Source organism: Bos mutus, chromosome 1 (assembly GCF_027580195.1).
Source record: "Bos mutus isolate GX-2022 chromosome 1, NWIPB_WYAK_1.1, whole genome shotgun sequence".
Taxonomy (NCBI): domain Eukaryota; kingdom Metazoa; phylum Chordata; class Mammalia; order Artiodactyla; family Bovidae; genus Bos; species Bos mutus.
Window position 1 is genome coordinate 121,349,313 of NC_091617.1, and position 23,514 is coordinate 121,372,826.

Sequence of the window (23,514 nt, forward strand, 5' to 3'; positions counted from 1 at the left end):
AAAATGGCAAGATTAGAGTTATTTTCCACAGCTCTATTTCTTTCCTTTTGAAAAAACCCTCTCATTCTTTTTGAAAAAAATATTATTTATTAATATTAATTTATTTTTGACTGTGCTGGGCCTTTGTTGCTGTGCACAGGCTTTCTCTACTTGTGGTGAGCAGGGACTACTCTTTAGTTGTAGTTCACTGGCTTCTTATTGCTGTGGCTTTTCATGTGGAAGAGCATGGGCTGTAGGGTGTGCTAGTTTCAGTGGCTGTGGCCCATGGGCTTAGTTGCCCCATAGCATGTGGGATCTTGCCAGACCAGATTGAACCTATGTCTCTTGCAATAGCAGGCAGATTCTTTTTTATTTTAAATTTATTTATTTTTAAAGTGAAGGATAATTGCTTTACAGAATTTTGTTGTTTTATGTCAAACATCAACATGAATCAGCCATAGGTGTACATATGTCCCCTCCCTCTTGAAACTCCCTCCCATCTCCCTCCCCATCCTAACCCTCTAGATTGATACAAGGCCCCTGTTTGAGTTCTCTAGCACATACAGCAAATGCCATTGGCTATTTTACATACGGTACTGTATATTGTCACCCTGCTTATTTAACTTCTATGCAGAGTACATCATGAGAAACGCTGGGCTGGAAGAACCACAAGCTGGAATCAAGATTGCCTGGAGAAATATCAATAACTTCAGATATGCAGATGATACCACCTTTATGGCAGAAAGTGAAGAGGAACTAAAAAGCCTCTTGATGAAAGTGAAAGAGGAGAATGAAAAAGTTGGCTTAAAGCTCAACATTCAGGAAACTAAGATCATGGCATCTGGTCCCATCACTTCATGGGAAATAGATGGGAAAACAGTGGAAAGAGTTTCAGACTTTATTTTTTTGGGCTCCAAAATCACTGCAGATGGTGATTGCAACCATGAAATTAAAAGACGCCTCCTCCTTGGAAGGAAAGTTATGACCAACCTAGATAGTATATTGAAAAGCAGAGATATTACCTTGCCAACAAAGGTCCATCTAGTCAAGGCTATGGTTTTTCCAATGGTCATGTATGGATGTAAGAGTTGGACTGTGAAGAAAGCTGAGCGCCGAAGAATTGATGGTTTTGAACTGTGGTGTTGGAGAAGACTCTTGAGAGTCCCTTGGACTGCAAGGAGATCCAACCAGTCCATCCTAAAGGAGATCAGTCCTGGGTGTTCATTGGAAGGATCGATGCTGAAGCTGAAACTCCAATACTTTGGCCACCTCATACGAAGAATTGACTCATTGGAAAAGACTCTGATGCTGGGAGGGATTGGGGGCAGGAGGAGAAGGGGACGACAGAGGATGAGATGGCTGGATGGCATCACTGGCTTGATGGATGTGAGTCTGAGTGAACTCCAGGAGTTGGTGATGGACAGGGAGGCCTGGCGTACTGTGATTCATGGGGTCGCAAAGAGTTGGACATGACTGAGCGACTGAAATGAACTGAACTCAATGTAAGTTTCCATGTTACTCTCTCCAAACAGCTCACCCTCTCCTCCCCTCTCCTCGTGTCCGTACGTCTGTTTGTCCATAAGTCCATATGTCTTTTTCTCCATTGATGCCTTTCAAATAAATTTGTCAGTACTATCTTTCTAGATTCCATATATACACATTAGTATATAATATTTATCTTTCTCTTTTTGACTTACTTTACTCTGTATAATAGGCTCTAGGTTCATTCACCTCATTAGCACTGACTCAAATGTGTTCCTTTTTATGGCTGAGTAATATTCCATTGTGTATATATACCACAACTTCTTTATCCATTCATCTGTTCATGGACAGACGGGCTTCCCTGGCGGCTCAACTGGTAAAGAATATGCCTGCAATGCAGGAGACCTGGGTTTGATCCCTGGGTTGGGAAGATCCCCTGGAGAAGGGAAAGGCTACCCACTCCAGTATTCTGGCCTGGAAAATTCCATGGACTATATAGTCCATGGGTTTGCAAAGAGTCAGACACGAGAGTGACTTTCACTCCATATTCTAGCTATTGTAAATAGTGCTGCAATGAACATTGGGGTTCATATATCTTTTTTCAATTTTGGTTTTCTAAGGGTATATGCCTAGGAGTGGGATTGCTGGGTCATATGTGGTTTTATTCCTAGTTTTTTAAGGAATCTCCATACCATCTTCCATAGTGACTGTACCAATTTATATTCCTACCAACAGTGCAAGAGGGTTCCCTTTTCTCCATGCCCTCTGCAGAATTTATTGTTTGTAGACTTTTTGATGATAGCCATTCTGACCAGTGTGAGGTGATAGCTCATTGTAATTTTGCTTTGCATTTCTCTGATAATGAGCAACGTTGAGCGTCTTTTTATGTGTTTGTTAGCCATCTGTATGTCTTCTTTGGAGAAACGTCTCTTTAGGCCTTTTCCCCACTTTTTGATTGGGTGCTTTGTTTTTCTGGTATTGAGTTATATGAGCTCCTTGTATATTTTGGAAATTAATCCTTTGTCAGTTGTTTCATTTGCTATTATTTTCTCCCATTCTGAACATTGTCTTTTCACCTTGCTTATAGTTTTCTTTAGTGTGCAAAGGCTTTTAAGTTTAATGAGATCCCACTTGTTTACTTTTGTTTTTATTTCATTACTCTAGGAGGTGGGTCATAGAGGATCTTGCTTTGATATATGTCATCGAGTGCTCTGCCTGTCATCGAGTACTCCTTTTCCTATTTGGAACCAGTCTGTTGTTCGATGTCCAGTTCTAACTGTTGCTTCCTGACCTGCATACAGGTTTCTCAAGAGACAGGTCAGGTGGTCTGGTATTCCCATCTCTTTCAGAATTTTCCACAGTTTATTATGATCCACACAGTCAAAGGCTTTGGCATAGTCAATGAAGCAGAAATAGATGTTTTTCTGGAACTCTCTTGCTTTTTCCATGATCCAGCGGATGTTGGCAATTTGTTCTCTGGTTCCTCTGCCTTTTCTAAAACCAGCTTGAACATTTGGACGTTCACAGTTCGTGTATTGCTGAAGCCTGGCTTGGAGAATTTTGAGCATCACTTTACTAACATGTGAGATGAGTGCAATTGTGCAGTAGTTTGAGCATTCTTTGGCATTGCCTTTCTTTGGGATTGGAATGAAAACTGACCTTTTTTAGTCCTGTGGCCACTGGTGAGTTTTCCAAATTTGCTGGCATATATATGGGTCTTATTTTTGTCAGTCTGTGACAAAAACATCAGCCAGTCTGTGTCTTTTTGTTGGAGCATTTAATCCATTTACATTTAAAGTAATTATTGATATATATGTTCACATTGCTATTTTCTTAATTGTTTGAGGTTTGTTTTTGTAGATATTTTTCTTGTATTTCTTGACTATATAAGTCCCTTTAACATTTGTTGTAAAGCTGGCTTGGTGGTACTGAATTCTCTTAACTTTTGCTTGTCTGAAAAGCTTTTTATTTCTCCATCAATTTTGAATGAGATCTTTGCTAGTTATAGTAATCTTGGTTGTAGATTTTTCCATTTCAGTTCTTTAAACATATCCTGCCATTCCCTTCTGGCCTGCAGAATTTCTACTGAAAGATTAGCTGTTAAACGTTTGGGGTTTCCCTTGTATGTTACTTGTTACTTTTAATATTCTTTGTATTTATTCTTTATTAGTTTGATTAATATGTATCTCAGCATGTTTCTCCTTTGGTTTATCCTGTATGGGACTCATTGTACCTCTTGGACTTGGTTGACTATTTCCTTTCCCATGTTGGGGAAATTTTCAACTGTAATCTCTTAAAAATTTTTCTCATATCCTTTCTTTCTCTCCTCTTCTTCTGGGACCCCTATAATTCAAATATTGGTGCATTTAGTGTTGTCCCAGAGGTCTCAGAGCCTATCCTCAGTTCTTTTCATTCTTTTTACTTTATTCTGCTCTTGAGCAGTTATTTCCACCATTTTATCTTCCAGCTCACTTATCCATTCTTCTGCTTCAGATATTCTGCTATTGATTCCTCCTAGAGTATTTTAATCTCAGTAATTGTGCTGTTTGTCTCTGTATGTTTATTCTTTAATTCTTCTAGATCTTTGTTAATTGATTCTTACATTTTCTCCGTTTTATTTTCAAGGTTTTCAATCATCCTTAAACTCATTATTCTGAATTCTTTTTCAGGTAATGTGCCTATTTCCTCTTCATTTACTTGGACTTGTGTGTTTCTAGTTTGTTCCTTCATTTGTGCAGTATTTCCCTGCCATTTCATTTTTTTTTTTAACTTACTGTGTTTAAGTTATCCTTTCCCAGCCTTCAAGGTTGAATTCTTTCTTTCTTTTATTTGTTCCTTTGTAAGTTTGGTCCAGTGGTTTACATAAGCTTTGTGTAGTATGTAACCTTTACTTACATTCTGGTGGGAGGAGGTGAGTTTTTTTTCCCTCTGATGGACAGGGCTGAGTGAGGCAGTAATCCTGTCTGCTGATGATTGGGTTTGTATTTCTGTCTTGTTTGTTGTTTGGGTGAGGCTTCCTGCACAGGGTACTACTGGTAGTTGTGTGATGCTGGGTCTTGTATTCAAGTGGTTGCTTTTGTGGGAGTTCTCACTATTTGATACTGCCTAGGGTTAGGACTTCTCTAGTAGTCTAAGGTCTTGGAGTCAGTGCTCCCACTCCAAAGGCTCAGGGCTTGATCTCCAGCCAGGAACAGAGATTCCACACGTGGTTTGTTATGGCATTAAATGGGATTAAAAAAAATACCCCAAAACAAGAAACCAAAGACTAACCCCAGATAAATGGCAATTACAAAATCAGGCAAATAATAATTAAAATTATGGAATATACACACATACATGTACACCCATAAGCAAAATCAAAATGGTCCAACAAAAATTAAGTCCAATAGATTGACGTGGCCAACAAAGGAAACCAAAAATGATATCCACCTGTTAAGAACAAAACTAACCAAAGCACAAACTAAAAGACAAAACTAAAGCAATGAAGACACAACTAACAATTATTGTGAGAAAATGAAAGAAAAGAAAGAATAGAAATGCAAAGTTAAATAGCGGTAAATAAAGAAGATTTATATATATTAAAGATTAATTGCAAGGGGAGAAGAATAGTAGGAAAAAGAAAACAAAGGAAAAATGTAGAAAACAATAATAAGTTTAAAAATTTTTAATTTAAATTAAAGAAAGAGACAAAAAGGAAAACCCTACAGAACTACAAAAGGCCAACATAGAGGCAGAAGTTTATAACATAAATAAAAAGTGTGATTGAAAAAAACCTCAAAAGTTGAAATAGATTTTATCGTGTTAATAAAATTGACAACCACAACGGGGGAGAGGGAAAAAAGTCCAAAAGAAATTATAGAGCAAATCAAAATATAAGAATAATAAATGTTTTTCTTGAGTCTCTGCTGTCAGCATCCTTTCCCTCAAAGGGAGTCACAGTCCACCTTGCCTCCCTAGGATGCCCTCCAACACTGTGCTGGTCTGTGGACCTGCTGTGAGGGCAGCTCAGACTCTAATCTGTTCCTCTTCTTGTGTTTTCTTGCCTCCAATGTTCACAGCTGTCAGAACTAGTGTGTTTTCTTTTGTGGGGGCTCTCAACGTCCTTTTGTCTATTCCACAGACACTGCTGCTGCTGCTAAGTTGCTTCAGTCCTGTCCAACTCTGTGCAACCCCATGGACTGCAGCCTACCAGGCTCCTCCGTCTATGGGATTTACCAGGCAAGAGTACTGGAATGGGTTGCCATTGCCTTCTCAGTCCATAGACACAGAGTCTGCCTAGTTGATCGTGTGGATTTAATCTGCAGCTTGTACAGCCAATGGGAAGATTTAGGGTCTTCTTCCTTAGCCACACTGTCCCTGGGTTTCAACTGTGGTTTTATTTCCACCTCTGCATGTGAGTGGTCCACTGGGGTTTGTTCCTGAGACTGCTCTGAAGGACTTGGGTTTGCCCCTGTGAGAGAGGTGTGGAGATGGTGCAGCTGCTTGAGTCGCAGGGGCCCTAGCAGCACCAGGTACTCAGGGGAGCTGGACATTAGGGCCGCAGGAAATATAGTGCTCTGAAAGGGTATGGCAACCCGCTCCAGCATTCATGCCTGGAGAACCCCCTGACAGAGAGGCCTGGCAGGTCACAGTCCACAGGGCTGCAAAGAGTTGGACACAAGTGAAGCGAGCCCCTGGCATAGACTCAAGATTTTTTATGCCTGTGGCAGCTCTGCCTCAGTGAGTGTTGAGCATGAAGGTGGAGCAGCTGCTTGAATTGCAGGGACCCTGTTGGCACCAAGTGTGCAGGGACATGGACTGTCTCAGCCACGGAAGTTATGGCCCTATCAGAGTCTTTTTTTTCTAGCCTCTGGCAGCTGGTGATCAGAAGGCCTCTTTGGCTAGTCTTTCTCCATTGCCCCACCTGTTCAGTCACTTAGAGGGCTCCCTTCTGAGGTCCTTCTCTGTTGTTTGGTGCATTAGGCACATAAATTGGCCCCCCTGGCTGGGGTCCTACTCCGTTGTTCCACTTGTCAGGCACTTAAAGGGGCACCCTGGGTAGGGTACTACTCTGTTGTTCTGCTCATCAGGTGCTTAATGGGCCAGGCTCTCTCAGCTGCCTGTGCTGACATGTGTGAAGAGAGAGCTACAGTGATGGCTCCACCCCCTATGCAAAACTCAGTGGTATCGCCTTGCTTCCATGGCTGCCTGGCTTTCCTCCACAGGAATTTCCCTCCAGAGTCTCCTCCCTCACGTCTCCTTGGTCCGTCTCCCAGCAGTCAATAGCAGCCCTCATCCTGGGATTGCTCCACAGTCCCTACACTCCAGCTCCCAGCTGCTTTGCCTTCTAGGGGACCTGTGCCCCTGTCCGTGGCTATGGCAAGGACTGTCTGATTCTCATTCCATTTAGGCTGTCACAGATCAGCTGCTTCACTCAGCTTTGAATGTTTCTCCTCTGACCCAGACAGTTGCCCCAGTGTGTGCATCAGACCCCTGTTTCAGTTCCCCGACCCACCAAGGGCACGTCCAGACCTACTAATACTCCTGTTTTTTCCCCTAGTTCCTTTGTCCTACTGAGTTTTGCATGGGTTCTTTATATATTCTATATATATTATATTCTATATATATATTATTCTATATATATTATATATATAGAATAATATATAGCCAGTGTATTTCTTATCTATATTCTTGAACTTGAAAAATAGGAACAACAGCACTATTTTACAAATGAAGAAATTGAGGCTTATAGTAGTTAAAACAATCTACCCCCAACTTACTCATAATTATTTCACAAGGGTTAAAAAATATTATTTGCATGCTTGTTGTATGAAAGTGACTGCTACTGAGCCTGGGTTCTCCAGGCAAAAATCACAGATGATTTTTTACCATCATCTGTGTATACACACAGATAATTTTAATATTGTCATTTCAAAAAAGAACAGTGAAATTCTCAATGGCTTTTATTTTTAAAAAGAATAATCTTCCCAACCTCATCCCATTTTCTTTTTGCCTGATCCAGCTTGATCCCATCCTATGACTCAACAGTTATTTCTATCCTGCCCAACTGTTTGACTTTTACTTACACAAGCTCAGTACAGAATCCAGCTGAATTCCTAGCAGAATCAGGCTTATTTGTATCTGGCAGCTTCAACTGTAAAATTCACAAGCACTTTTTATCTTTCTCTTACCTAATGGAAAGTTTCCTTTATTTTTAAGCTCTCTATACCTCCCAGAAACCCACAAAGGTTTGCAAATTTTTTCAAAATTTTCCATTTTTTTTTTTTTACAAAAAGGCTTTTATAAGTATTAGCCAGGCTCAGTAAAATAAGTAACTGACTTGTCACAATGTTGTTCATTTGTCTGGACTAGTTGCCCACCTACAAGACCGCAGAGTGGTCTAAATCTAGGAACTCTCTTCAAGACAGCATTGATCCATGGGAGGAGAAGTTCCAATAGGATAAGGTCATGCTAGGGAGACTTGTGTGTGCTGCTATTCAGAATTCTGAGAGTTCACTGCTTATTTTAAAACTTGTCCCATAGGAGTATAACTTTCTTATTTCTTTTATACACATTTGAAATACTATATTATGGCTTTTAGTCCATAGGAGGGCAATGTTGAGCTACAGGAAAATCCTTGCAATTTTCTTTTGCAAAAGAACATATAGAACGGATTAATTTAAAAATTAATGAATTGAAACAAATTACTTTAAACATACTACAAGATGATATTTATTTAATAATATTTCCACATTGAATACTGACTGGTTTCATGTTCGTCATACTGATATTTAATTTGTAAATTGATGTAAATTATTCTTGTCACTCAAAGCCAAACCATGGCTGTCCCTTTGGAGAAGGTTGTGTTCTCCTTGTGTAGCTTTTCTTTATTTTAGATATTGGAGATGCTTAAATTATTTGCAAACAGAATGTTTTTTTAAAAAACTATTTTTATACATGGTCTCCTGGTCTCCTGATCAAATTTATAAACTGCTTTGACATCTTTCTTTGGGTCAGAATTTGAGGTTCCCTTTAAATGCCAGCATAAAGTTCTCAGAACAAACAATTAACCAAATGTAATGTTATTACATTGCAAGGAAATTAAATTTTTTAAGTTATAAAATTTGGTCATATATCAGAATTATTTTCCTAAAAATAGAGCCATAAGTCAATATAGCACACTATCATTTCAACCTGTATAAAGGCAAGTCTATTTTGAATTTTTAAAGCAATTATTGTATGTAGAATTTAAGCGTAATTATGTTTTTGTGTGAAAAGTGAAAGTGAAAGTCAGTCATATCAGACTGTTTGTGACCCCATGGGCTATACAGCCCATGGAATTCTCCAGGCCAGAATACTGGAGTGGGTAGCCTTTCTCTTCTCCAGGGGATCTTCCCAACCCAGGGATCGAACCCAGGTTTCCCCTTTTGCAGGAGGATTCTTTACCAGCTGAGCCACAAGGGAATTTTTTGTGAGAAAGTGACAAATTTTGTGTTGTTTTGAAGGCTTATCAGACTTCAAAAATTGATTGAAAAAGCAACTTCTATCTCCTCTAAGTGTCTGTATGTCCCATTTACCAGGGCATCGTGATAAGAGTCTGATTGTTGATAACCTACCTCTCCGTGTCCGTGCAGAAGCATGGTGCATCTTGTCTGTGGCTTAGTTCCTGAGTCCAAGGAAGTAGCAAACTACTGGATCAGTAACAATAAAAACCAACATTTTAGAAAAGCTTACTGTATGCCAAAGACTGTTATCCAAATACTGTCATTAATTTATTTACCACTCATAACAATGCTATAAGTTCTATTGTTAGCATCATTTACTGGATAAGGAAACTGAGCTATAGACTGAGCACATTATAGGTGTTCAAGTTCACAGGGCTTCCCAAGAGACAGAGCCAGGTACACTTCAGGGGACTTGCTACTCATCACTACTTCAAGGTCAAAAGCAGAATGGATGGGATCTTCTTTGATGGTTCCGAGGTAAAGAATCCTCCTTCCAATGCAGAGAATGTGGTTTGATCCCTGGAGGGGGAACTAAGATCCCCCATGCGAACCCCACATACCAAAATTAGAGCGCATGAGTGCCACAGTTACAGAGCCCTCGTGCTCTGGAGACCACATGCCCAGAGGACCAAGACCCGATGTAGCCGAAAATAAATTAACTAATTTGAAAAACCTCAGGGTGGGTCAAAGATTAGAAGCAGTAATGCATGTGGTGTTTCAGAGTAAAGGGAAAATATGTGAATGTTAGGCAATATTTAAAATATTTCCTCAGTATCTTTTTTTTTTAATATGGTGCCTCCGGGTAGGTGTGGGTGGATGCAGGTGGGTAAGAGTGCCAGAGAGGAACATCATTGTAAGACTGACTTTTTCAATCTACCTGCATAACTTAACATTCATGATGACAGGCTTTTTTAAAAAAAATATTTTAATAATATGATAAATGGATTATAATTTCCCAGAGGGTGGAAATTGCACCTTGATAATTTTCTGTGTCTTTTGTTATATCTGATCCAATAGCACTGATATGTGAAAATGATGCATTTGGAAAAATAGATAATGGATGACCAAAAGAATAATTACTCAGGGCTAAAAGGCAGGTATGTATAAAGTCAAATGCAGAAACCACTGGCACACATCTTTGATCCATAGTTTAAATCTGAGTAATATCTTTGGGGGATTTATTCTGTTTATTTACACTGAGGAAGAATAGTTTGGGTCTGAACTACTGTCTGGATAATTCACTTCAACCTTATCAGTAGTTATTTACTTTAAGAAAGGTCTCTGACTTCCCATTTAAGATAATATAAAAATTTGAACCCCATGCAAGTTTCTAAATGATTCTCATCAGCATATATGCAGAGAGATCTATTTGATTTTTTAATTTAACAGTTCTTATCTAGAAGTAAGGAGCACAATATACAGTAATTCTAATGAAATTCTAGTCAAACACTGAATGCTTGCCCTAAATAGGGCATATATTTATCCATTCTATGACATTTAGAACTCTATATGAAAGCTAGTATTGAATTTCAAGCAATTGCAAGGAGTAGTTTCTCATGGTAAAGAAACCCTTCAGGGAGGGGCAACATTGGTGCACCCCTATGGGAGTGTGTGTGTGTGTGTGTGTGTGTGTACATGCATGCATGATAATGAAAACCAAAAAAAATGCAGATTAAAACACAAAGTAAAGGATATAGATTTTACAGAATAAGATGAGAAAAGAAAGAAAAAAATCTGAGACTAATCAGTTAAGGAAAAGGGAAGGAGAATGGGATGGATTGTAGCAATTTGCTCAGTCATTTCTCCATTTCCTGTTCATCTTCACTCCATTAATAAAGAGTTTTAATTGAATATGTGCCGCAATAGAGCCCATAGGTCATTTCAATGACCCTGCAGCTATGTGAACACACGGGGGAGGCAGTGCTGTCACTGAACTGGTCCTGCACTCATTGGGCTGAAAGGTTAGTTTTCCTCTCCCATCCCATCCCACCCAGCAGTGGGCACACAGACTTCCTTAGAAACCGCCCATCCTCAGATTCCTTTCTAAGGAATGGAGAAATATGGGGGAAATGGATCAAAATTCAGGAGAAGCAGAGAGAGAGAAAAGACAAAAGAAAAACGAAAGATGATGGGAACTTCATTTTAAGGTTATTAGGTTGAAATTTGAATTTGGTTACACGAGGACAACTAGAGATGAAGAGATATGTGTAAAATCTTCACTACATAACATAAAATAATCTCCACTTCTGGCCTCTACACTGCATAGATGTTTATACCAATCAATTAATAATGACTTTGAGTGGAATCAGTTCCATCATGTAATTTATTCCCAGAGGTATCGACTGAAGCTCATTCCTCTAGGAAGAAATCAGTACATTTCTTGTTCAGATGTAATTGAATCCAGAACGACTCAAAGCTGAATAGATCAGCTCTATGGAAGGAGTGAGAGTAATAAAACATAATTTTATCTGTTGTAATTTTACTAATTTTAGTCTAATTTTTAATAACTCAGAAATTCAGTGACTTTTCAAGGCTAATTAAAACAGATACTGGTATCATTGTGAACACCAGAAAATTTCACCAGAGTGAAGCTCATATACCTTCTTCAGAAGGGAATCTTTCTGGTTAACATAGCTGTCCTCTGAGATAGCTAGTCAGGAAAAGTTTCTAGGAGGAAACTTAGAAAATGAAAGACTGAATATTGACTCAGATATGTCATAATTAAAAGATAGGGATATTTTTAAATGGCTATAATATTCTTTTATATATAAACTAATGTTTATTTTAAAATAGATTTTAATTTCCTAGAAAGTTTCAAAGATGGTGTAGAGAGTTCCCACATACACCATATCCAGTTTTCCCTATTGTTAATATATTACTATTGCAGATGAGCCAATAATGGTATATTATTAAAAACTAAATTCCCTACTTTATTTAAATTTTATTAGTTTTTCTCTAATGTTCTTTGTCCATTCCCAGAAGAGCAAATTCCATTTGTCCGCATGTTTCTTTAGGTTCCTCTGGGTTGTGGCAGATTTCTCAGACTTTCCTTGCATTTTATGACCTTGACAGTTTTGAGGGGTACTGGTCAGGTGTTTTGTAGAATGTCTGATATTTGGGTTTGTCTGATGGTTTTTTCAGGTTAGGTGGGTTATGGTTTTGGGGGAGGAAGACTGCAGAGGTGAAGTGTCACTCTCAACATTATCTATTAAGAGTATATTCTATCCACATGAACTGTTATCAGTGATGTTGACCTTGATCATCTGAGGAAAAAAACAGGCTTCTCCACTATGAAATAACATGTTGCCCCCACTTTAATTCCCAAACTATCTATTTAAAAACAAATCACTAAGCATTGCGAACAATTAAAGGGTGAGGAATAGAACTTTACCTCCTGGAGGGTTACATATCTACATAATTAGAAATTTTTCTGTAGGGGAGATTTTATGTATTCAACCATTTATTTCATATGGACTCATGGATATTTATTAATATTTTATACTTTGAGCTATGATGCAATATTATGTTATTTGTTATTATTATTGCTCCATTTGTTCCAACTTTGACCATCTGTCATTGTGTAGACAGTACTTGAGTACAATAGAGTACGTGAAAATACATTGTAACTTTTAAAATTCATAATTTTAATTTCTCATAACATGGATGTGCTGTACTGACATTCATCTCATTAGTATATTTCAGTTCAGTCACTCAATCGTGTCCAACTCTTTGCAAACCCATGGACTGCAGGACGCCAGGCCTCCCTGTCTATCACCAACTCCTGGAGCTTACTCAAACTCATGTCCATTGAGTCCCTGATGCCATCCAACCATCTCATCCTCTGTCATCCCTTCTCTTTCAGTCTTTTCCAGCATTAGGGTCTTTTCAAATGAGTCAGCTCTTTGCATCAGGTGGCCAAAGTATTGGAGTTTCAGCATCGACATCAGTCCTTCCAACGAATATTCAGGACTGGTTTCCTTTAGAATGGACTTGTCGGATCTCCTTGCAGTCCAAGAGACTCTCAAGAGTCTTCTCCAACATCACACTTCAAAACCATCAATTCTTTGGAGCTCAGCTTTTTTTATAGTCCAATTCTCACATCCATATATGACTACCAGAAAAACCATAGCCTTAACTAGACAAACATTTATTGGCAAAGTGATGTCTCTGCTTTTCAATATGCTCTCTAGGTTGGTCAAAGCTTTTCTTCCAAGGAGCAAGCGTTTTTTAATTTCATGGCTGCAGTCACCATCTGTAGTGATTTTGGAGCCTAAAAAACTAAAGTCTGCCATTGTTTCCACTGTTTCCCCATCTATTTGCCCTGAAGTGATGGGACTGGATGCTATGATCTTAGTTTCCTGAATGCTGAGCTTTAAACCAACTTTTTCATTCTCCTCTTTCACTTGCATCAAGAGGCTTTTTAGTTCCTCTTCACTTTCTGCCATAAGAGTGGTGTCATCTGCATATCTGAGGTTACTGCTATTTCTCCCGGCAATCTTGATTCTAGCTTGTGTTTCCTCCAGCCCAATGTTTCTCATGATGTACTCTGCATATAAATTAAATAAGCAGGGTGACAATATACAGCCTTGACATACTCCTTTTCCTATTTGGAACCAGTCTGTTGTTCCATGTCCAGTTCTAACTGTTGCTTCCTGACCTGCATACAGATTTCTCAAAAGGCAGGTCAGGTGGTCTGGTATTCCCATCTCTTTCAGAATTTTCCACAGTTTACTGTGATCTACACAGTCAAAGGCTTTGGCATAGTCAATAAGGCAGAAATAGATGTTTTTTCTGGAACTCTCTTGCTTTTTCCATGATCCAGCAGATGTTGGAAATTTGATCTCTGGTTCCTCTGCCTTTTCTAAATCCAGCTTGAGCATCTGGAAGTTCATGGTTCATGTATTGCTGAAGCCTGGCTTAGAGAATTTTGAGCATTGCTTTACTAGCATGTTAGATGAGTGCAATTGTATGGTAGTTTGAGCATTCTTTGGCATAGGCTTTCTTTGGGATTGGAATGAAAACTGACCTTTTCCAATCCTGTGGCCACTTCTGAGTTTTCCAAATTTGCTGGTATATTGAGTGCAGCACTTTTGCAGCATCATCCTTTAGGATTTGAAATAGCTCAACTGGAATTCCATCCCCTCCACTAGCTTTGTTCATAGTGATGCTTCCTAAGGCTCACCTGACTTCCCATTCCAGGATGTCTGGCTCTAGGTCAGTGATCACACCATCATGGTTATTTTGGTCATGAAGATATTTTTTGTCCATTTCTTCTGTGTATTCTTCCCATCTCTTCTTAATATCTTCTGCTTCTGTTAGGTCCAAACCATTTCTGTCCTTTTTAGCCCATCTTTGCATGAAATGTTCCCCGGTTACCTCTAACTTTTTTGAAGAGATCTCTAGCGCTGTGCTGGAGTGGCAAGTGTCCAAGAGGGGATACCCCACCTCCAAGGTCAGAGAAACCCCAGTAAGACAATAGGCGCTGGAATGGCTGTGAGGAGATACCCCACATCCCAGGGCAAAGGAGAAGCCCCAGCAAGATGGTAGAAGGGGCGAATTCATGTTTGGAATCAAACCCCATTCCCATCATAGATGCTCAGAGGGCTCAAAGAAACTTTGTGCACACCAGGACCCAGGGATCCCACAGAGATTAAGACAAAACTGTGTTTGAGCATCTCCTGTGGAGGTACAGTTTGATGGTGGACTGCCACAGGGACAGGGCCTCTGGGTGCAGCAGACTTGGATATGGCATAAGCCCTCCTGGAGGAGGTCTCCATTAACCCCACCACAGAGCCACCAGAACTTACATAGGACTGGCAAAACAGACTCTTGGAGGGCACAACAGAACCTTGTGCACCAGGACCCAGGAGAAAGGAGCAGTAATCCCATAAGAGACTGTCCCAGACTTGCCTGTGGGTGTCTGGGAGTCTCTGGTGGAGGTGTGGGTTGGTGGTGGCCTGCTGCAGGGTTGGGGGCACTGAGTGTAGCAATACCTGCATGGGGTCTTTTGAGGGATGTCACCATTATCTTCATTTCCTCCACCATAGTTTGGCCCCAGGTAAATAGCAGAGAGGGAACACAGCTACATCCATCAAAGAAAATTGGATTAAAGATTTACCTGAACATGGCCCCACCCATCAGAACAAGACCCAGTTTCCCTCTCAGTCAGTCTATCCCATCAGGAAGCTTCCATAGGCTCTTATCCCTCTCTGGCAGAGGGAAGACAGCCTGAAAACCACAATCACAGAAAACTAACCAGTCTAATCTGCATATCTGAGGTTATTGATATTTCTCCCAGCAATCTTGATTCCAGCTTGTGCTTATTCCAGCACAGCGTTTCTCATGATGTACTCTGCATATAAGTTAAACAAGCAGGGTGACAATATGCAGCCTTGACATACTCCTTCTCCTATTTGGAAACAGTCTGTTGTTCCATGTCCAGTTCTAACTGTTGCTTCCAAGGAGGCCTGGCGTGCTGTGATTCATGGGGTCACAAAGAGTCGGACATGACTGAGTGACTGAACTGAACCGAACCAGTCTAATCACATGGACCACAGCCTTGTTTAACTCAGTGAAACTATGAGCTATGCCATGTAGGGCCACCCAAGATGGACGGGTCTTGGTGGAGAGTTCTGACAAAATGTGGTCCACTGGAGAAGGGAATGGCAAACAACTTCAGTATTCTTTCTTTGAAAACCCCATGAACAGTATGAGAAGGCAAAAAGATAGGACACTGAAAGATGAATGCCCCAGGTTGGTTGATGCCAATATGCTACTGGAGATCAGTGGAGAAACAACTCTAGAAAGAATGAAGGGATGGAGCCAAAGCAAAAACAGCACCCAGTTGTGGATGTGACTAGTGATAGAGGCAAGGTCCGATGCTGTAAGGAGCACTGTTGCATAGGAACCTGGAATGTTAGGTCCATGAATCAAGGCAAATTGGATGTGGTCAAACAGGAGATGGCAAGAGTGAACATCGACATTCTAGGAATCAACGAACTAAAATGGACTGGAATGGGTGAATTTAGCTCAGATGACCATTATATCTACTATTGTGGGCAAGAATCCCTTCGAAGAAATGGAATAGCCATCATGGTCAACAAAAGAGTCTGAAATGCAGTACTTGGATGCAGTCTCAAAAACGACGGAATGATCTCTGTTCCTTTCCAAGGCAAACCATTCAATATATCAGTAATCCAAGTCTATGCCCTGATCAGTAATGCTGAAGAAGTTGAAGTTGAATGGTTCTATGAAGACCTACAAGACCTTCTAGAACTAACACCCCAAAAAGATGTCCTTTTCATTATAGGGGACTGGAATGCAAAAGTAGGAAGTCAAGAAACACCTGGAATAACAGGCAAATTTGGCCTTGGGGTACAGCTTGAAGCAGGGCAAAGGCTCATAGAGTTTTGCCAAGAGAATGCACTGGTCATAGCAAACACCCTCTTCCAACAACACAAGAGAAGACTCTACACATGGACATCACCAGATGGTCAACACTGAAATCAGATTGAGTATATTCTTTGCAGCCAAAGATGGAGAAGGTCTATCCAGTCTGCTAAAACAAGACCGGGAGCTGACTGTGGTTTGGATCATGAACTTCTTATTGATAAATTCAGACTGAAATTGAAGAAAGTAGGGAAAACCACTAGACTATTCAGGTATGACCTAAATCAAATCCTTTATGATTATACAGTGGAAGTGAGAAATAGATTTAAGGGACTAGAGCTGATAGAGTGCCTGATGAACTATAGACAGAGGTTCATGATATTGTACAGGAGACAGGGATCAAGACCATCCCCTAGAAAAAGAAATGCAAAAAATCAAAATGGCTGTCTGAGGAGGCCTTACAAATGGCTGTAAAAAGAAGAGAAGCAAAATGCAAAGGAGAAAAGGAGAGATATACGTATTTCAATGAAGAGTTCCAAAGAAGAGCAAGGAGATAAGAAAGCCTTCCTCAGTGATCAGTGCAAAGAAATAGAGAAAAACAATAAAATGGGAAAGACCAGAGATCTCTTCAAGAAAATTAGAGATACTAACGGAACATTAGTATATTTGGATAAGCAATAATATTGGAATCATTATCAATAATTCTATCAGATCAGATCAGTCACTTAGTCGTGTCTGACTCTTTGAGACTCCATGAATTGCAGCATGCCAGGCCTCCCTGTCCATCACCAACTCCTGGAGTTCACTGAGACTCATGTCTATCAAGTCAGTGATGGCATCCAGCCATCTCATCCTCTGTCGTCCCCTTCTCCTCCTGCCCCTAAACCCTCCCAGCATCAGAGTCTTTTCCAATGAGTCAACTCTTCGCATGAGGTGGCCAAAGTACTGGAGTTTCAGCTTTAGCATCATTCCTTCCAAAGAAATCCCAGGGCCGATCTCCTTCGGAATGGACTGGTTGGATCTCCTTGCAGTCCAAGGGACTCTCAAGAGTCTTCTCCAACACCACAGTTCAAAAGCATCAATTCTTCGGCGCTTAGCCTTCTTCACAGTCCGACTCTCACATCCATACATGACCACAGGAAAAACCATAGCCTTGACTAGATGAACCTTTGTTGGCAAAGTAATGTCTCTGCTTTTCAATATGCTATCTAGGTTGGTCATAACTTTCCTTCCAAGGAGTAAGCATCTTTTGATTTCATGGCTGCAGTCACCATCTGTAGTGATTTTGGAGCCCAAAAAATAAAGGCTGAAACTGTTTCCACTGTTTCCCCATCTATTTCCCATGAAGTGGTGAGACCGGATGCCATGGTCTTTGTTTTCTAAATGTTGAGCTTTAAGCCAACTTTTTCACTCTCCACTTTCACTTTCATCAAGAGGCTTTTGAGTTCCTCTTCACTTTCTGCCATAAGGGTGGTGTCATCTGCATATCTGAGGTTATTGATATTTCTTTGGGCAATCTTGATTCCAGCTTGTGTTACTTCCAGTCCAGCATTTCTCATGATGTACTCTGCCTATAAGTTAAACAAACAGGGTGACAATATGCAGCCTTGACATACTCCTTTTCCTATTTGGAACCAGTTTGTTGTTCCATGTCCAGTTCTAACTGTTGCTTCCTGACCTGCATACAAATTTCTCAAGAGGCAGATCAGGTGGTCCCATCTCTTGAAGAATTTTCCACAGTTTATTTTGATCCACACAGTCAAAGGCTTTGGCATAGTCAATAAAGCAGAAATAGATGTTTTTCTGGAACTTTCCTGCTTTTTCCATGATCCAGTGGATGTTGGCAATTTGATCTCTATTTCCTCTGCTTTTTCTAAAACCAGTTTGAACATCTGGAAGTTCACGGTTCACATATTGCTGAAGCCTGGCTTGGAGAATTCTGAGCATTACTTTACTAGCGTGTGAGATGAGTGCAATTGTGCGGTAGTTTGAGCATTCTTTGGCATTGCCTTTCTTTGGGATTGGAATGAAAACTGACCTTTTCCAGTCCTGTGGCCACTGCTGAGTTTTCCAAATTTGCTGGCATATTAGATGCAGCACTTTAACAGCACCATCTTTCAGCATTTTGAATAGCTCAACTGGAATTCCATCACCTCCACTAACTTTGTTCATAGTGATGCTTTCTAAGGCCCACTTGACTTCACATTCCAGGATGTCTGGCTCTAGGTGAGTGATCACACCATCGTGATTATCTGGGTCGTGAAGATCTTTTTTGTACAGTTTTTCTCTGTATTCTTGCCATTTCTTCTTAATATCTTCTGCTTCTGTTAGGTCCATACCATTTCTGTCCTTTATCGAGCTCATCTTTGCATGAAATGTTCCCTTGGTATCTCTGATTTTCTTGAAGAGATCCCCAGTCTTTCCCATTCTGTTGTTTTCCTCTATTTCTTTGCATTGATCGCTGAAGAAGGCTTTCTTATCTGTTCTTGCTATTCTTTGAAACTCTGCATTCAGATGTTTATATCTTTCCTTTTCTCCTTGCTTTTCACTTCTCTTTTTTTCACAGCTATGTGTAAGTCCTCCCCAGACAGCCATTTTCTTTTTTGCATTTCTTTTCCATGGGGATGGTCTTGATCCCTGTCTCCTGGACAATGTCACGAACCTCATTCCATAGTTCATCAGGCACTCTATCTATCAGATATAGGCCCTTAAATCTATTTCTCACTTCCACTGTATAATCATAAGGGATTTGATTTAGGTCATACCTGAATGGTCTAGTGGTTTTCCCTACTTTCTTCAATTTAAGTCTGAATTTGGCAATAAGGAGTTCATGGTCTGAGCCACAGTCAGCTCCCAGTCTTGTTTTTGCTGACTCTATAGAGCTTCTCCATCTTTGGCTACAAAGAATATAGTCAGTCTGATTTTCGGTGTTGACCATCTGGTGATGTCCATGTATAGAGTCTTCTCTTGTGTTGTTGGAAGAGGGTGTTTGTTATGACCAGTGCATTTTCTTGGCAAAACTCTATTAGTCTTTGCCCTGCTTCATTCTGTATTCCAAGGCCAAATTTGCCTGTTATTCCAGGTGTTTCTTGACTTTCTACTTTTGCATTCTAGTCCCCTATAATGAAAAGGATATCTTTTTTGGGTGTTAGTTCTAGAAAATAATTCTATAGGGGTTCTTTATTGTTAGTCAACCCCAAGTTTCATAGCACTGTTTTCTTTTCTTTTTTTTTTATTTTCTATTCATAGCACCTACCAGTCAGGGCCAGTGATTTTCAAAAATGTGGTTCCAGACCAGCAGCTTCAGTATCATCTGGGAACTTGTCAGACATGTGGTCTGTGTCTTACCAAATTCTCTAGGTGATTCAGATGTATGTTGCAAACTGGGGAATACTGGACTCCAAGTTATGTTACAACCCGAAAATTTAATGGCTTAAAGCATTAAACATTTGTATCTGACTCAAGCTACATGCCCAAAGTGGGGCAGCCAGGAAGACAGAGGATGCTTTACAACATCTGTTTCTGTGGTAACGGCAGCTGGAAAGTAAAATACACACTGGCTCTTAAAGGCTCTTCTGGGAAGTGACACTTTCTTCTCCTCATAATTCTTCAGACAGAGAAAGCCTCTCTTGGCCACTCAACTTCAAAGGGTGTATGAGGTAGTGCCTTCCTACCAGGCATCACAAAGGATGGAAAGATAGATTTATTTAGCAAACAGGGTGAATATCTACTATAGTATTGGGTATCACATTTTTTCCAAAAGAAGTATAATGGGATTTACACATGTAATTAAAATTATCTAGTATTCACTTTAGAAAAGTAAGAAAAAATTAAGTTAAATTAATATTAATAAAATATTTCATTTAATTCAACATATTCAAAGTAGTGTCATTTTCACTAGAATCAGTGTAAAATTACTAATGAGATGTTTTGCTTCTTTTTTTTTTCATCCAAAGTCTTAGAAGTCTGGTGTGTATTTTACACGTATAACACAGCCTCAGTTTGAACTAGCCCAGTTTTAAGTGCTCAATAAATATACGCGGCTGGAGAATTTCAATTTGACCAACATCTTGAGTATGTCAAGACAATATCTGCCACATAGTAGGCATTCCACAAGCCTGTGTCAAATGTTGAATGATTGCAAACCATAAATATTTTTAAAAATAGTTTTCCTTCTTTATCATACAACTGTATTTAGGTCTTGGTTTTCTTGTCAAATTCTGTCTCCCTGTGAATTTCTACTACTTTTTAAGGCATATTCTACATTTCAGGGATGTTTGTGAAAATTAGATTTCAAAACTTTCATTAGAAAAATTATTACAAGTATTTATTTTTTAAATATCTTTATCTGTTTGCTGTGGCTGTCTAGTTTTACATCTTAATATACAATTTCTTGCTATCTTTTTTGTGTAACATTTTTGTGTGTTTGGGGGCAACAGGGCTTTTCAGAATTATGTCAAATTTAAGCTGAGTGTAAAAGTTGAACATATGATCTCCACCCAAACTGATGTTAAAGCATAAGGATTAAATGCAAAAATAATTTTTAGTTAAGTAGGAAATGCTGAATTATAGCTCAAAGGCTCAGGTTTATGTTCATTAAAACTGTGTAATATGAAGCTGTTCTTTATTGCCATGACACCCTCCTTTTTAGTTTGCATATTCCAAGATGTAAACTGTCTGCTTAGTCTTTGTTTGAGAAACTTTGACACAACATTAAAAAAAAAAAAACAAAAAACACAACATTAAAGTTCTGAAATACTATTTTTTCCTTACTCCAGAGCATCCCTCCACTCAATCCTTTCCACCCTTTCCATCCCTCCAACCTATGGACTTCCCACATTCCTCATCACCTTTGCCAGCTTCCTAGGCTACTATTCTATGGGGTCGCACAGAGTCGGACACAACTGAAGTGACTTAGCAGCAGCAGCAGGCTACTATTAAGGAATATATTTGCCAAAAAAGTATTCATTTAGTAAGTTAAGCATTGTCTTATAATACCAGCCATGAGGTCTAGTGATTTGGTAACTGAAGACTACTTATGCAACACCAACTCTTCTTCAGAAAGTTCCTAAAGGACACATTTACAAAAACATCTTTATATTAAAAAGAGTTTAACTTATGTGGTACTGTCTTTGTTTCTGAGTTGTGTAGAAAAAATAAAGGCCCAGTGGTTTGGTAAATCATGTCTTCTCATGGATACACTCAGTAGAGAAGAGTTTGTTTTTTTGTGGATCTGACTTGTGTTTTAAAGGGAAAAATGATCTAAGTATTCTACATGAGAATGTAGATCATACTTCTCTAACCACAGGGGTTGTGGTTGGTGAGTGCCCCCAGTTTCTGGCCTCAGAAACCCATCCTTGCCTTTGTGCTCATCCCACACTTCCCACACTGCTACCCTGGTGGCTCAGCAGTAAAGAATCCGCCTGCCAATTCAGGAGACGCAGGAGAAACATAGGAGATGTGGGTTCAATCCCTGGGTTGGGAAGATCCCCTGGAGAAGGAAATGGAAACCCATTCTAGTATTCTTGCCCAGGAAATCCCATGGACAGAGGAGTCTGGCAGATTACAGTCTATGGGGTTGCAAAGAGTCAGGCAAGACTGAACAGCTAAACAACAACATACTTCACATGGGCTCTTTGCACCAATGATGGAGCATGGCAGAGATGGATGCTGAAGCACAAAGGTTTCTGGGAGTCACAAAACTGTTCTGATAGTCTGCTCTGGGTGGAGGACCCCTTGATGGATTAACCAGAATTTCCCTAGACACTTCCATCCAACCGTTTTCATCTTTTTCTTTTTCTTTGGAGTCAGACTTGTTTGTAACTGAGGGCTCCTCCACACTTGTCTGGCTACCTCCCTATTTTCTTTCATACAGACATTTCCTTGGACAAAATCCTTTTACATTAATCCAGTCTTGGCATCTGCTTCTTGGAGAACCAGGACTAACATAAGTCTTTTGGATTCCCTTAGATTCAGCTTTTGAAAGAGTGTGTCACCTTATCAGAGCATGGTGGTGGAGCCTGAGCAGTGGGAGGATGGTGCTCTGTGGGTGCTGGTGGCCTCGGTGGTGGCAGGATGTAGGAGTCAGGGCAGGGTGAGAAGAGAATTGGCAGAAGAGGGCAGCAGTTGTTGTGGGGGCTCAGAATGAGGCTTTAGAATCTGAGGGAAGGAGAAGAGGCACTGGGGTTGAAGGGCAGTAGTAGCACCAGGACATTTGTTGTGTATGAGGGGAATTGAGCCAAAAATAGAGGATAATGAGAACCATGTCAGAATTGGAAGTTACAGATATGGAAAATGAGAACATTGTATAAGACCTATGGGTTGGGGAACAAATGGTAGATATGATGGTTTTCAATGTGTAAGTGAATATTTTTATAAATGTATGCATGTAAATAATACATGCTCCCCAGCTCTGTCTGGGGATAACTCCTTAATAATAATGGGCATAGCTATCACCCAGATGTTGGTTTTATCAAACATTATTCATTACATTTAGGACAATTTGCAGACAAGATTGGTAATAATGGATTATAACCAATGGAAAAAAGTATGAATCCATGCCTTCATACTCTATATATATAAATAAAGAAGAAGGGAAATTTTTTCCTTCATAGAATGTCAACTAATGGATATAGGTAAAAATAGAAGTAGAAAAACTCACAATTAAACAGCAGTGTGAATCATAATTAATTCAGCCAAGAACTATTAATGGATACTTAAACTATGGGTGAAAGTTTGATGAGGAACAGAATATTTATATCTTAAAGTAGTTCCTCACAAAATGTTTGTTGGTGACAAAGGGTAAACCAGCCATCATGTGGTGAGAACAACAACAAAAAACCTGGCAAGATCCCTCTTAGTTAAGAAATTAGTTAGCAGCTCTAATAATAAAAACATTCAAAATCATGTACAAGATTAATAGAATCATAAAAAGAGAATATCTCTTCTGGCAAATTTCTCCCCAAAATCTAATCTGGCTTCCATCATGAGGCAACATCAGAAAAACAAAAATTCAACTCAAACTGAGGTATGTATTGATACATATAGAATTGATTAGGTCTCAGTTATAATATTCTTCAGATTGAAGAATTTGAAAAAAAAAAAAAAACACTGAAAAAAGAAAAAAAAAAGTCATGGCAGGGTCTTAAGGACTCAATTTCCCATTTTCTCTGGAGAAATG